The 16,895-nt window shown below is 48.5% G+C and overlaps 1 pseudogene; it reads right to left on the bottom strand.

The window, feature by feature from the left end:
• Positions 1-1,523: 1,523 nt before the first annotated feature.
• Positions 1,524-3,154, bottom strand: LOC120686270 (annotated as a pseudogene).
• Between the last annotated feature and the right edge of the window lie 13,741 nt (positions 3,155-16,895).

The raw sequence follows: 16,895 nt of genomic DNA on the forward strand, positions 1-16,895 counted from the left end.
GGCAACTGTTCTAGCCAAACTTCGCAAAGGACCCTAAACAAAAGAGAAGAAACAAAAAAGCCCCTAAGTCCTTCACGAGCCACCAGGGATGGAACTTCTCGCCGGCAATGTCACCGCCAGAGAAGAAGACCTGCCCCACCGTGAACTGGAGAAGCTCCATAGCACACATGCATTGATCGGAGTCGCATTAGAAAAAGAAGCCATCGGCGGTTGCCCATCGACCGGGGCTGCGCCCAGGGCCGTACCGGCAAATCCGGGGCCCAGTGCGAAATAATGGACTGGGTTCTAGTGGTCTAGTAATAACTGATAACTACAATAAAAATGACATATATGCTATAACATAGTACATGTAAACAAGATGTTTCAATAATTATCATATCTAGTCGGAGTCACGACGCGGCCGCCGCCGACGTCGTCGGTGCAGACTGCGGTCTGGCGATCTGCCGTCTGGGTGGACGGTGGTGAGTGAGTGAGGCCGTGCTGCCGTGAGCACTGGAGTGGCGGGGCGCACTGGGCAAGTTGGCACTCGGTAGGATGGTGAATACCATGCGACAGCAGCCGGCAAGCGCAATGTGCGAAAGGAAGCAGCACGCGATACACCTACGGCGATTCATCTTCCAGGAGCAATTTGGGCCATGTTTTGTCACAAATTGAGCCAAAATCAACTAAATTAAAGTCTTAGGATCATTATACTTAATATATACCTAGTATTTTGGGGGCCTTCGAATTTGGGGGCTCTGTGCGGTTGCACGGCTTGCACGTGCCCAAAAACGGGCCTGGCCGCGCACCAACTCCTCCAGCTCCCAGATCCGCACTCGCCATCGACGGCCGCCGTCGCCGAGGGGAAGCCAAGCCAGATCCGGCCACCGAGCATCCACGAAACCCACAGCTTGCCCAAGATCCACCGAGCAAAATGCCAGCGGACTCACCTGCCGACGAGCCGCCAGCCACGGACTCCTGAACAGGGGATCCACTCGGGGAAACCCTCCTCCACGCACTCGTCGACGGCGCCAAAGCGAAGCATCGTCAAGACGGGGAAGAGCACGAGAGGACCTTATTTCTAAACGACGTCGCCGCTGCCGCCTCGATGCCGCCGCCGGAAACCAAAACCTAGAAGAACTAGGACCTAATCTACATCGCCGGGCATAGAGATGCCGTTCCCGCACACGTCGGAAGGCCCGAAGGCCGCCGGAGGCGGAGGGGAACGGCGACCTCGCCGGCGGGAGCACAAATCGCCCCCCTTTCGCCTCTCTCAACTGTAGCAGATAGAAGAGAGGAGAGAGTTCGAGAAAGACGTTTCATGATCAAATTGATCATGCACACAGCTTCGTCGCCGCCGCCGCCGCCGAACGACGTGAAGGCCCGGCCTCCCTCGATAGCGTGGCAAGGCCAAGTGGACAACATTGGGCTGCCGCAGGAGCCCTCTCACTCTGCAGATCGACTGACGCATGCAGCATCAGCAGCAAGTCAACATCTGCCCTCACCCATCACCATCAGGTGCCATCACGCAGTGTCAACGGCAATGGAGAAAGTAGTAAGCTTTAGATTATTTGCTACATGTACAGATCGATTACAGAACTCCATCCATGCATACAACTGAACTGATCGACTGGCGCCCTGTCTCGACTCTCAACTTCTTCCATGCACTGATTAAAAAAAAAAGCTTCTTCCATGCAAGTTGAACACCGCAGATACACACACACGACCAACAACACTGAGGAAGCTCTCTTTTTCATGGAAGACGATACGGATAGACCAGCTGCACGCCTTGCCACTATGTTACACCACCATGTACACGGTTTTGCTCTCATGGCCCTCCCATCCCGTTCACGCACGCCTCAGACGCGTAGGTCTCCTCCTAACGATGTGAGGACTGTAGAACCTTCCACCTGCAGACACAAATCCATCTCTGCGTCAGGTGAAATTCCTGACACATACAGAATCCCCCAGTTCTTCAGTTATTCTTTCTATCTGTATCCATTCATCAGGCTGTGCGCCATGCGACTCTCTGAATTTCGAAGTCCGATCCTGAAACCGATTTTTACCTTGAAAGTTGCACCGCAGATTTATTCCTCGTTTGCAGGAACAGCAGTCACCTTGTTCTTGGGGTTCTCGTAGCACTTCAAGCCTCCAAGTGCGTTGGAGTAGAAGCAACCTGGAGCCAGCATGGGATTAGTGAAAAATGACTAATCAAAAAAACTCTTTGAATATGTTGTTGTATAAAGAGGCTAGTCTTTTAGGATGTACTCCTTATTCAGCAGCGATTAGAACATTTTCAGAGATTCCCTTTTTTTCTCCCCCGAAGAGAAAGAAAAAAGTCAATTGACTCGGTAGTTGGGTTGGCAGCATACTAGCTAGAAGTCAAGACATGATCTGGCATTGTTTGATGAGCTCGCATTACCTTGTGGAAAAGGTGCGAGTGACTTGCCACATGATCCTTTGAGCATATCAATGTCGTCAGAGAAGGCGACGCAGCCATCTGCAGTGATCCCCCAGAAGAGCGGCACCTTGCCTTCGGGATCCTGAGAGGAGGTAGCACATTGCCCAAGCCCAAGAAAATACTAATAAGCTACTGTCCTAAACCAGAGTCACCATTGACAGAGGAGCTGCAGCCTGCAGCAAGCACTAGGAGCAACATACAGATGCGACGAGCAGGGAGTTGGTGGACTTGTCGAAGAGCACGAAGGCGTAGCTGCCGGTGAGCTGCGAGAGCATGAAGCTGGCCGGGTATGGCGCCCGGTCCCGCAGGGTCTTGTAGGCCTCGATGACGAGGACCACCTCGTTGGCGCCCTTGGACAGCCCGTACTGCTGGCTCAGCCGCCCCAGGTTGTCCAGCACCCCCTCGAATAGGCAGAAGATCTCGTCCTTCGCCGCGAACGACCTGACCAAGACAATTTTATTTCTGTCACTTGCTTGTTAACAACCTCTGTAAGGTGAATAACGCATGTTCATGGTACTGCCCTAGTATGATGACTAAAGCATTGGAAACTAGACCCAAAGAAAGTCAGAAAAATTCAGCTACAATCTTGAATGACTGAAGGACATGTCGTTCAGACTTTCAGAGTTCAGATTAATTAGGTGCACCTAACATCGAGAATTGGAATACTTAAGCTTGTTCTTAACAAAAGGAAAAACATGGAATAATACTTAAAAGAGAAATAACTAAGATGTGAGGTAAGCACTGAAAGAAAAGGCCAATGCAAACTGGTGAATGGGGTAAAGGGGTGGAATTCCTTGGATGCTACTTCTTCAGTGTATCAGCCTAGTACTGACAGGATAAGGGCACAGGGCAATCAGGCCCCACAAAATCATAGCCGTGACAGACCATCTGGCCTCTGGGGGTGCACCTCTTACTTCCTTTTATTCCTTCAGATCTGTGGGCAGCAAAGCCGATTACCATCAGACTGCATGCACTACCATGAACTGAACCATGTGAACATTTATCCCCAGGACAAGTAAAATGATGGAGACAAATCATACTTGCTCCATACTGCCACGACTCCCTCATGACTCACGAATACTATTATTTTTTTTAAAAAAAGAATTGTTTAGCCAGTAGATTACACATAGGGCTGTCCCTTTCCTTAAACAAAAATTGGGTCATTGATCTTTCAGTTTCAGTAGCCGCCTATCGGAGAACATGAGGCTCCATCGTTTGTTGGCATGTCAGTTGACAGGCACCTTCTTGTCCGTGGAAGGTGACATGATGTGGACGTCCAAATTGCACCCTATGTGTGGGAAGTGATGTGAAGGCCTCCTCTCATTGTTCTTCTTCTCTTTTCTTTTTAGAAAACAAGGCTTCCTTTTAATAAATATAAATATATAATAGTCGAAATTTGGATGTCCATGTCAAAGATATGCATCCAGATGCAACTCCTTCCCGTTTCTTCTTCCTCATCTGATCGTCACCAACCATTTCTGACGCAGGTGTAGCAACCAGCTCGAGGTAGCGTAGCGCCATGGCTAGGGAGATCTAGATGCCGTATGGCCGTAGCAGCATGGCAAAGGCACCTCGTTTTATACAACTAAAGACTTCCTCTGTTCGTCGATTTTATGGTCCATATAAGTAATAAACTTTTCTTTTTTTGCGAAATAGCAATAAAATTTTCTACTTTCTGAATAAAAATAAAAGAAATTAAGGAACAGACAACAGTTCAAAAAACCGTTGCCTTTGTGGCCTGAAAATCGCACTGGCTTTAGTGGCCAGCCGTTGCATGGCTAATTTTTATGGCTCACGATTATCAGTTGATAAAAGGATAAGCCAAGCAGCTAGGGTTGGTAGGTTGGTCCCACGGCTACTCGGTGTAGCGATCCTTGAAAGTTGTCGACGAACACCTTCTTGAGGTCCTCCCACGAGTGGATTGACTCGCGCGCCAGGCTTTCGAGCCATGTGAGGGGTGCGGGCTCCAGGGCCATCGGGAGGTAGAGGACCTTGGTGTTGGTATCTCCCCCTGCAACACTAATAGCGGTTGAGTATAAACGTAACCATTGAGCAGGGTCTTGCTTATCGCCGTACTTTTGAATGTTCGTAGGCTTGTGTAACGATCGTGGCCCAAGAAGGGGGGTTGAATTGGGACTTTTTCAAATTTCTAGCTAGTCCTTAACCTAGACTAGTATTGCCCAATCTACAAATTTGAAAACTACTCACTAGAGCATGCTAGCAAAATGTCCTTAAGTAGGTAAACACACTATCATGATCATTTTGTCTAGAAGGTTGCACACTAGCAAGATCAAAACCTAAGCGAGAGTTCACACTACCATGCAAGTTGTCTTAATCAAACTACAAGCAATCAAAAGCAAGAATAACAACAAAGGGATTTAATTGCTTGAAATAAGAGTAAGGGACACGAGACAACCAGATTTTTTCCCGTGGTGTCGAGGAGTTGACGCTCCCCCCTAATCCACGTTGGAGCACCCACACAAGGGTATAGCTCCCTTACTTCACCAAGGAGCAAGTGATCACTAAGAATGCTCTTTCTCCATCTCCGGAACGGCGAGCTTCACACCGTGTACAATCTTCTTGTCTTGGGGCTCCCACAAACTCCAAGAAATCACCAAGAACGTCCCGATCACCAAGACCGGCTAGGTGCCGTCAAACACCAAGAGTAACAAGCTCCTAAGCCTTCACTTGACCTACACTCAGTTGGCCCCAGCTCAAGCACACTTGCTACACTTGCAAAGAATGAATTCTTCAAGGTTGAAGCACAAACAATTCACTAGATCTTCTCTCTTTTGCTCAAAGCACTTTCTCTTCTTCTCAAAGGTGGCCTCAGGTATTCAGGGTGTCAAAGGCAACTGAAATGAGCCAGGGGGTGCCCTTATATAGAGTGGAAAGAGTTACATAGCCGTTGGAAGTCCACTGCAGAAAAACCGTGACCACCGGAAGAACCGACGAGTGATAAAGTTGAGGCGTCGGTTCAACCGGTCTCTCTGTGTCTAAATTGTAGCTGTTGAAGTTCTGACACAGTATCCAGGCTTGCGTCATTGCACCGGTGCATGCTCCGTAGGGGCATCGGTTCAACCGGTGCTGAAGAGTTTCACTGACCAACTCAAACAAGCTCTCTGGAACAAAGTACATCCAATGCACCGGTGCTTTGCTTCTGAAGCGTCGGTTCAACCGGTGCTGAAGGCGAGTTGAGGTCCACCAAAACATACTTGTCGGGTATCACAATTAGGGGCACCCTAATCGGGGTACTAAGACCGCTTTTAAAAACACAAACACCTGTTAAGGCAACTAGGCCCACGGCCTCCTTCCAATCCGGAAGAAAGGAAAAGACTCAATAAAGCCCAGCACGCGGCCCATTCACTTCCCCCTCGAACCCGCGGAACGATCTCCGCCTCGCTCGAGGGTCCCTCTCGGGCCCGTTGGACAATCTCCGCCTTGCTCGAGGGTAGCGAATCTACCCTCGAGCGGGTGATTCATTCTCCGCCTCGCTCGAGGCCCCCCCCCCTCGGGACCCTCGACCGCGCAACATACTTCCGCCTCGCTCGAGCGTAGCGGATCTACCCTCGAGCAGGTGACTCATCTCTCGCTCGAGGCCGTCTCTCGGTACAAGGGACAAACGGCCCCGCCGCCCAACCACTCGCCGTACGAAGGCATTAAAGGCCAGCCACTCCGCCACGGCTCAAAGGACAGGCGGCGTCAGGCCGCCACTCCCACAGTAGATGTGACCAGGGTCCCATCCGCTGACTTCGGTCACCGCTCCACCGTCCCGGAGGCTATAGCGGCACTGTGGGACATGCAACGCGGGACAAGACGGGTCCGGCACTGCTCCCGTTACTATTCTGCCGACACCGACCATCCGGACTCACCTCCCACCGGGGAAGGGGTCCGGCGACGTCACGTGTCCTTCCGAGAGGGGCACTCAGCACGCACGGGCGGAGTCCCGGACCTCTCTCCTTGTGGAGTCCGGGACCGCCGCGCGTCCCCCGGACCTCCTAGTGTGCACGCCCGCACTCCGACCGGGGGGCCCGGGGCCGCCACACTGCCGCTGGTGCATGCAGGACCCTAGTCCGCAGGGCCCACTGAACGCCACCGCGCCGTATATGGAAGACCATACATCAGCCACGACCACGCCGCCTGGAGGGACACTGCAGGACGACCGGCGCAATCTTCGCAGGACCAAGGACGATATCCAGGACGACAGCGACACGCGCCGCCTTCCCACAGTGTACTTCCTACAGTATTCGACCACTGTACCCCGCGATTCAGGGGAAAACGACGACTTCCATGCCCCCACTCATGTGCACCACCCCTCCTTGAGACTATAAAAGGAGGAGGCGGGCTTCCTCTAGACGGGCTGCTGGACTCTAGTCTGCTGGCACGGCTCTGGTTTTCTGGCTTCTCTCTCCAGGAGGACGTTCAGGGACTACTGAGCACTCATCTCAATCGACTTCACTCCTAGCTGAGACTTGGGAGCTTCCCTCCCTCTCTTGCCTCGCTTGTATCCCCTACTACAAGCACTCCGGGTGCAAGATAATACAGTGCCTTCGCACACCCCCTTTGCTGGACGTACGGCCCCGCGGCCGGAACCAGGATAAACCGTGCGTTACTGTGATTGCCTCTTGCATCATCATCTAGGACGAGGAAGCACGCAGCATTTACTAGTTGGGATCCAGTCCCCCAGGTCGGGACACCGACAATACTCTCTGGAACATAGTATATCTAATGCACCGGTGCTTTTCTTGGGACCATCGGTTCAACCGGTGCTATAGGGATTTCTGATTTGATATCTGCTGGCATCCAGAGAGATAGACCGACAGGGCATCGGAACTTCCGGCAAGCATCGGATGCTCCGATGCAAGGGGCACCGGTTTAACCGGTGCTGCTGTTTTTCTTTGTTTTCAGCTGAAATGACTTGGATTCGAATGTGACTTTGATTGTTTCTTCTTCCAAGCGTTGTGTTGACTTCTATTGACCATCTTGGGCTGTTTTTGAGCGAGTGTGCATGATTTATAAGGCCAACTCAATTTTGATCAAGCTACTTACTCATGAACCCCTCTTAATAGTACGGTCAAGAACTAAAAACTATAAACCCTATCTAAATCAAGTGTCCTTCATCTCCTTGTGACACTTGAGACTAGAAAGGTCCTTAATTTTTGAAATTGAGTCCTTGGCACGCATGGTTGTTCCGAATTGAGGGGGTCTCTTTTCACATTTCATATGAGACTAATCCATTCATTGATTTTTCCTTTAAAACACACGTTAGTCGCATACGGTTGTCATTAATCACCGAAACTTACCATTAGCATCTATCGGCCTAGATGCACTTCAATCTCCCCCATTTTTGGTGATTGATGACAACACAAAGTAGAGATACACAAGATATGAAATTGAAAGCGATAAACAAGCATGCAATACTCGAAATAAAGCACATGTAGGGACATATCAACGCAGAGCAAACACAATATCCAAATAACATGTCCATACACAAAATCCATGAAGATCCAATCACGCCACAAACCACCATGCTCCCCCTATCTCTACTCCCCCTATCTATCTCCCCCTTTGGCAACAAAGCACCAAAAAGGAAGCGATCTAATCCTGAGCTGGAGAAGGCGGGGTCTTCAGACTGGGTCCGGTGGAAAACTGAGCGGCGGAGTCATCGGCGTCGTCGTCCGTCCAGTCGTCGTCGACCGAAGAGGACTTCTGCTCTACCGGAGTCGTCGGAGCAGCAGAAGTAGCTGGAGTAGCGGTAGTAACCGGCTCGGTGACGATCGTGGAGTCCGTCGGAGGGGCAGACGTGACGGGAGTCAGGTCTGGCTGAGTGGGGCGCACAACGGACGGACGGAGCACCTCAGGCTGTGAGGGTGACTCGAACGTGAGGGACTGAGCTGATGGGTGCTGGAGCTGGTGTAGGATTTGCTGCTGCCTAAGGAACTATGCATGCTGCTCGGCAGTCCAAACACTAGGCTGTGGAGCAAGAGCCAGAGCAGAAGTGGAAGCAGCAGCAGGGCTGGCAAACATCCTGGTCTGAAGAAGAGGTGACATCGGAAAGGACGCTAGGGGTGTCTGCACGAAGCCACCAACAGGTGGAGCAGGAGCTGTGGGGTCGAACTGGAGCTGCTGGGCTATAGGAAGCTGAGGCTCAGGCAGTCCAGTGTGACGGTACAGCTGACCGAAGCATCCCGAGAAGAAAGTGAACATCTGCTGCTGGATCTGAGACTGCTGCTGAATCCCTTCAAGCACTAGAGTCTGGGCCTCCTGCTGGCGAGCCTGCTCGGCTTGCATACTCAGCTGAGCTGCAGCAAACCGGTCCTGCTGGTCAGAGAGCCGAGTAAGTATAGCTGCAAGAGAGTCTGGCTGTGTGACCTGTGCAGTGGTAACTGGAGGAGCAGGGGCTCGTGCTTGACCGGAGGATCCTGCTTCATCATCATGAGCACCTCGAGGGACGGTAATAGTAGGTATGAAGTCCTCGTCATCCTCCGAGTCCTCTGAGTCTGTGACAAGATAGTGTGGGAGCTGGGCCTCTGCTGCTGCTAGTGAGGCATCCTCGGCTGCTGTCGGATCATCTGCAACTCTGCCCTCAGCCAAGACACGCTCATCCAGAATCCGCTGTGCCCTGCGCTGGCCTCTCGAGCCACGACGACCGTCTCGAGGAGTAGCAGGTCAGTAAAAACTGAAGTGCGTCCTCGAATGCTCCAGCTCATCCATATGCTCATTCTGACTGAGCTGAGCAAGTATCCAGCAGATCCAATGAGCAAAAGGATGACAACGGTGAACTGTCATCCCATCCAGAATCATGTCCTCCAGCTCGCAGATAAAGAAGTCAACGAGGTCAAAGTCTCGTCCTGTCATGATATACAGTATAAGCCACTACTTTAGAGCTATGATCCCCTCGTTGTATCCAATCCAGAACAACAGACTCCTCAAATCTAGGTGTACGGTGTGAGCTACGGGAGTCAGTCTGTCCGAGGTCCTCGGTGTGCCAGGCAGGAAGGGCTGCTGAAAAAGAATGCTGATTTCCTCGTCAGACGGGACGTGAGACTCATGTGGTCGACGAGGAGGCACCGTGTTGCCATAAGCCTGATAGTGCACGAAGTGTGGCTCCTCGGCAATCTGAACTCCTAGCAGGGTAGCCAAACGTGCTCGAGTCAATCTATAATACCTCTGCTGGAACATAAAGTCAATAAACTGCCGGTCCTCCTCAATAAACAGAGTGGCGTAGAAGACTCGAACCCACTCTCGAATGTATCTGGACCTCTCATTGAGTAGAGCAGGCAATCCATCATATCTCTCGAAGAGAGGAAGCACTGGAATCCCACCTGTAGCTACACGCAAAGCCACCCAGTGAAGCATCTTGTGCTCACTGATCTTGATATCCAACTGGCAGTAGGCGTGGTAAAAAGACTCCTGGAGCAGAGTGTGAAAACGACGATCAACTCCAATGTCTCTCTGCTCGGGAAACCACTGCTCCGGGGTGACATATCTCAATCTCTTGACCCTAGGTCCTGGAATACCCCTAAGATCCAATAACTCAACCTCGGGCAGCTCCTCACCACTGTCCTGACCTCCTGTCTCAGTACCACTGCCGGTGTGCTACTGCTGTGTATGACCTGCTCCCCTCTGAGTACCACCACCTCGAGTCCGTGGACGTGAGCGGGACTCATGTGTGGTCTGAGCTGTCTGAGTACATCCTGAGCGACGTAACTACTGCTGTGGCTCCCCCTGAGCCTGAGGATCTCTGATCCTGAGTGATCCCTGCCTGTCTGCAGCATCTGCAACTGCCTCAGCTTGCTCTCGCTCGCAGTCCTCACGGGTGCGCTTCTTCTTCTTTTGCACAACCATCTTACCCTTGCCATTCTTGTCACCAGCCATCTGTCATAGAGAGGCAAAACACGGATTTGATTTGAGCCTATGACGTGAATTCTAGTGAATAACCTCTGAAAGAACACACTAATTGAGATTTCATCAAGACAAGTGCAAGTGTGTGAGAGATAAGTGTTATGTGAGGTGCAAGGGGCATACTAGTGCATATGTACGAAGGATGTGAGATTGAGAGTGCACCATATGCAAGGGATGGTCAGAAAAAATACCCTTGTAGATCAGAGACGAAGCCGAGTCAAACAACGACAAAAATCGTTCTTGAGACAATTCGTCGAACACCTTGAGATCACAAGGAGCACAAGGTTTAGGAGGCAAGATGTGCCCAGTGCTGTACGTGTGGGGGTCGGGAGTGGAGCAGCACTGTGTGGAGGAGGCTTGCAGGCGCTTGGAGAGAGTCCGTCGGCGGTGGTGAGCGGCGGCACGTGGGTGGCACAGGCGCGGCGTGGGCGCGCGAGTGGCTGCGGAGCAGCGGCGCAGGAGCAGCGCACGAACGGTGAGGGCGTGCACGGGCGGCGGCGCAGTGGAGTAGCTGCGGCTGCGGCTTGGAGTGGAGAACACGGGCGCGGCAGTGGCGGCGGGCGGTTCTCGTGGAGGAAGAAAAGATCTGTGAGACTGACAAGCCGGGCCCGCAAGCAGACAGGTGAAAAGGTGAGCGCGGGCCCTCAAAACCTAAGCACCGGAAAGACTGACGGTTTAGTGAATTAGGCATCGGTGTAATCGTCGGTTTGAGTTTGACCAGATCTGATTGAGATGAAAATGTGGTCAACAGGGGCACCGGAAGAACCGCTACTGAGTCATCGGAACATCCGACGGGTGTCGGTGCAACGGCAGGAGTAAGGTCCAGAGACGCTACAAGGGCCAAAACTCCACGCAGTAGCACCGGTTGAACCGATGCTGAGGCGTCGGTTCATCCGCCAACCATCGGATGCACCAGTGGCCATCGGTGTAACGGTCGGAGGTTGTTCCAGAGACGATGCAGAAACCGAGCCACGAAGACTTAAGCACCGGTTGAACCGATGCAGGGAAAAGCAGGGCGTCGGTTTAACCGGTGGTTAAGGAAAATTTCTGCTGAACTACAAACTCTACTTCTGATCCAAATTTTCAAAACCAAGGCCATAAACACTCAATTTGGACCATTTTCGAGAGACAACCTCACCCCTCAAACACCCATACTAAGTGCTCGCAAGCTTTTACATTAACATAGGCAAAATAAGATCCAAGCGAGGTTTTAAACACAAAAACCAAATGTATGAGCCACTTTGACTATGAACTTTGAGATTAAAACTTTAAGTTTGATAGGACGTGGCTCAATAGGCATGAAAGCGCAATATTGATCTTATCACTCTTGTAGAGATGATATATCATATTTAGCATGAATATCTTTCTCGAAGTGTGATTTGCTCCCTTGTGATGCTACTAACGTGATGCAATGCCAATACAAAGCTAGAAATTAAACATGGATGCATTCCATATGACAAGCACATGCATTGCACAAATTTAAATCTATCTTGTCAAGTTTGAACCCTTGGCAAGCTTCTTCATGATGAACCATTCTTCACGCCATGAGCGAAACGAAGACCACCGGCTCATGCAAGACCCATGTTCATCAGTATCTTGACAAGGTTAGACAAGCCCCTAGCATTTGTACATATGAAATGCATCTATATGACAAGGCAATTATATGACGTTAGAAGCATCTAGAACGTTAAGCTCACTTCGCAACCTACAAAAGGTGCTCTCATCTAGAGGTTTTGTGAAGATATCCGCCAATTGATCTTCGGAACGAACACCACAAAGTAGTATATCATTCCTTGCCATATGATCTCTTAGAAAGTGATGGCGAATATCTATGTGCTTAGTACGAGAGTGTTGAACCGGGTTATTAGAAATTTTAATGGCACTCTCGTTGTCACAAAGGAGCGGGATCCTATCTAATACTACACCATAGTCCAAGAGGCTTTGCTTCATGTAGAGGATTTGAGCACAACAAGCCCCAGCGGCAATATATTCCGCCTCCGCGGTTGACAAGGCCACGGAATTTTGTTTCTTTGACGACCAAGAAACTAAGGAACGCCCTAGCAAGTGGCACCCACCTGATGTACTCTTGCAATCCACACGACATCCGGCAAAGTCCGAATCCGAGTAACCCAAGAGAGAAAAACTAGTGCCTTTGGGGTACCACAAGCCTATGCTAGGCGTATGCTTGAGATATCTAAGGATCCTCTTAACGGCACTAATGTGTGATTCCTTAGGATTAGCTTGAAAGCGGGCACACATGCATACGCTAAACATGATATCAGGCCTAGATGCGGTTAGGTAAAGGAGTGACCCAATCATGGAACGATAGAGGGTTTGGTCAACTGATTTACCTCCCTCATCCAAGTCAAGATGTCCATTAGTTGGCATTGGAGTCTTGATCGGCTTGCAATCATCCATCTTGAATTTCTTGAGTATATCCTTTGTATACTTTTCTTGATGGATGAAATTCTCTTCCTTCAATTGCTTGATTTGAAACCCAAGGAAGAAATTGAGCTCACCGATCATGGACATCTCGAATTCCCTAGCCATTATTTCTCCAAATTCTTTGCAAAGAGTGGGGTTAGTTGAACCAAAAATGATATCATCAACATAAATTTGATATACGAATAGTTCTTCATTGATGATTCTTGTGAATAAAGTTGTATCCACCCTCCCGATCTTGAAGCCCTTGTTGAGAAGGAAGTCACGAAGGCGTTCATACCAAGCCCTTGGCGCTTGTTTGAGCCCATAGAGCGCCTTGTGCAACCTATAAACATGATTAGGATATCTAGGGTCCTCAAACCCGGGAGGTTGTTCAACAAACACCAACTAATTAATAAAGCCATTTAAGAACGCACTCTTCACATACATTTGAAAGAGTTTCATGTTATGATGTGAAGCGTACGCTAAAAGGATACGGATGGCTTCAAGTCTTGCAACGGGGGCAAATGTTTCACCAAAATCCAATCCTTCAACTTGTGCAAAGCCCTTTGCCACAAGTCTTGCCTTGTTGCGAATCACTACACCATGCTCATCTTGTTTGTTGCGGAAGACCCACTTAGTACCAATGATATTCTTGTCTTGAGGACGTTCTTCAAGAACCCAAACTTCATTGCGGGTGAAGTTGTTGAGCTCTTCTTGCATGGCTATCACCCAATCCGGACCCACTTAGTACCTTGTTTGAAGGCCTTCTTGAGTTGGCTCATGCCAATATGAGCAATGCGGCGATGCCAAAGCCAACCCATGGAGTTCTTGGAGAAGAGACATGTCGCCAAGCTTGCATCATTAGATGAGAAGTCAACAAGGTAAATGTTACCATGTCGAAATCCTTTGAATATTAAGCTCTTGTCCTTCTTGCTTGTCACTACAACCTCACTATCACTAAAGGTGCATATTAGTCCTAAATCACAAAGTTGAGCAATAGATAACAAATTGAAACTAACCGACTCAACAAGCAACACATTAGAGATAGAAAGATCCTTGGTGATGGCTACCTTACCCAAACCTACCACTCTTCCTTTTGAGTTGTCACCAAAGGTGACATGTTCATAATCGCCCACATCTTCATCTAGTGAGGTGAACATCTTTACATAGCTGGTCATGTATTGTGTACATCCGCTATCAAGCACCCAATGCTTGCCACCGGATTTGTAGTTCACCTACACACAAATGAATCACTTTTGAGGTTTGGGAACCCAAGCAAGTTTGGGTCCTTTGACATGAGTTACTAAAGCTTTAGGAACCCATAGTTGATGTGGTAGCTTTCCCTTCATATGAGTGCCAATAAACTTTGTGTTAACCTTGCCACTTTTAAGCTTGCTTAACAAGAAATGATGTTCATTGAATTGAGACTTGTAATTAGGAGGCAATGTAGGAGGTGGACGAGTAGGAATTGGACACTCTCTTGTGTGATGCCCGGTGATTTGACAATATTGACAATATGAGCCAACTTCCTTGGTGAAGCATGCCTTGAGCTCCGGCGACTTGGGACAATTTTCCGGAGGGTTGGGAAATTATCCAAATCCATTTGTCCCATAGTGCCTTGCATTGTAGAAGATAATCTTCTTATGCAAGTATTCTCCCCTTGTCACATTGAAGATGCATTTGGTCATGCTTTCAAGTTCCTCCTCAAGTTGTTTCTCCCTATCATGGTTAGTCTTTGAACAAGAAGGAGAAGCATGATGACAAGTAGTAGGGTGAGGCAACTCCACAAGATCATCACAAGAAGTAGCTATATTGACTTTGATGACTTTCTTTTGAGTTTCTTTTAGTTCTTCATCCAAAGCATCAATGGCAAGGTCAAGTTCTTGATACTTCATATTTAAGTTAGCATAATCAAGCTTAAGCTTCTTGTTGCATGAAGTAAGTGACTTGTTAAGCACAACTACTTCCTCATATTTAACATTCAATTCATTATGCTTAACAAGTAGCTTGTCATGCTCCTCTCTAAGTTGCTTGCTAGAAACAATGCTTGTATCATGAGTTTCTACTACCTCATTATGCCTAGCAATCAACTCATTATTTGAGGCCTTAAGCTTGTCATATTCAATTTCAAGAACTTTACATTTTGATTTGTACTTCTTGATCACTTGTTGGTACTCATCTAGGATGTTTTGCACTTCATTAGGAGATAAGCAATGTTCACTTTCATCACTAGAGGAGTCGTCATCATCACTCACCTTGGAGTTACCTCTTGCCATGAAGCACATGGGTGGTGGAGGTAGAGGTGCCTCATCACCATCATCTTCATCATTATGCATGGCAATCCCCACAATCTTTTTATTGGATTCTTCATCACTTGAGTCATCATTTGAGGATTCACCATCCGTGATCCATTCTCCAAGGAAAGCCTTGACCTTCTCTTTTCTTGTGAAAGACCCTATCTTCTTGTGGTCCTTCTTCTCATGACTTTTCTTTGATGACTTTTGTTGATTGCCATCATCTTCTTGTTTCTTGTTGAGCTTTGAAGGCTCCGGACAATCATAAGAGATATGACCATATTTGCCACAATTGTAACAAACTTTCTTGACATTGTCCTTGCTCTTCCGGGTACGAAACTTGTTTTTTCTTGGGGTCATAGTTGTACCCTCTCTTGTTCAACCTTGACATCATCTTGGAGGTCTTTCTCATGAGAAGTGCTAACTCAACATCACCATCTTCATCACTCGAATCTTCGTTAGCTTCATCTTCACTTGAGCTTGGTGATAGAACTTTGCACTTGTTCTTTTTCTTGGACTTATGATCACTCTTAGCTTTGAGTGCAAGATCTCTCTTGTCTTGCGGTGGATCAACTTCTCCCAAGAGGAACATCTCATGAGACCGAATCTTCGCAACAACATCACTCACTTCAAGTGTTTCAAGATCTTTCTCATAGAGCAATGAGGTGACGATGTTGTACTTGGGCTTGTGTAGACAATGAAGGATCTTCCGGATGATGTCACTAGTAGATAAAGGAGAAATTTCAATAGCATTAATATCTTCAACAAGCACATTCAATCGAGCATACATTTGTTCAACCAATTCATTTGGAAGCATTTTGAATTCATTAAGTTTTTCCTTAAGCACTTGATATTTTTCTTCGCGAAGCTTTTTAGAACCAACATAAATAGGTTCAAGTGCTTCCCAAATTTCATGAGAGGTTTTTTTGCTGTGAGCACGAGCAAAAATCTCCTCACTAAGAGCATCAAACAAAGCATTCTTAGCTCTAGCACCATATTTGACTTGATCTTCATTCCAAGGACCAACAATAGGTTTTTCCGTGACCGCCCAAGCGATGTGATTAATAGCCTCAAGGTAACCCGCCATGCGAGCTTTCCAATAAGCATAGTTTCTCCCATCGAGCTTGGGTGGACCACCACTTCCCCCGGCCATTCTCTAGGATTTTAAGCCTAAAAAGAGAAACCTGGCTCTGATACCAATTGTAAGGATCGTGGCCTAAGAAGGGGGGTTGAATTAGGACTTTTTCAAATTTCTAGCTAGTCCTTAACCTAGACTAGTATTGCCCAATCTACAAATTTGAAAACTACTCACTAAAGACTTCCTCTGTTCGTCGATTTTATGGTCCATATAAGTAATAAACTTTTCTTTTTTTGCGAAATAGCAATAAAATTTTCTACTTTCTGAATAAAAATAAAAGAAATTAAGGAACAGACAACAGTTCAAAAAACCGTTGCCTTTGTGGCCTGAAAATCGCACTGGCTTTAGTGGCCAGCCGTTGCATGGCTAATTTTTATGGCTCACGATTATCAGTTGATAAAAGGATAAGCCAAGCAGCTAGGGTTGGTAGGTTGGTCCCACGGCTACTCGGTGTAGCGATCCTTGAAAGTTGTCGACGAACACCTTCTTGAGGTCCTCCCACGAGTGGATTGACTCGCGCGCCAGGCTTTTGAGCCATGTGAGGGGTGCGGGCTCCAGGGCCATCGGGAGGTAGAGGACCTTGGTGTTGGTATCTCCCCCTGCAACACTAATAGCGGTTGAGTATAAACGTAACCATTGAGCAGGGTCTTGCTTATCGCCGTACTTTTGAATGTTCGTAGGCTTGTGTAACGAT

This window comes from Panicum virgatum, chromosome 8N (assembly GCF_016808335.1).
Source record: "Panicum virgatum strain AP13 chromosome 8N, P.virgatum_v5, whole genome shotgun sequence".
NCBI lineage: Eukaryota > Viridiplantae > Streptophyta > Magnoliopsida > Poales > Poaceae > Panicum > Panicum virgatum.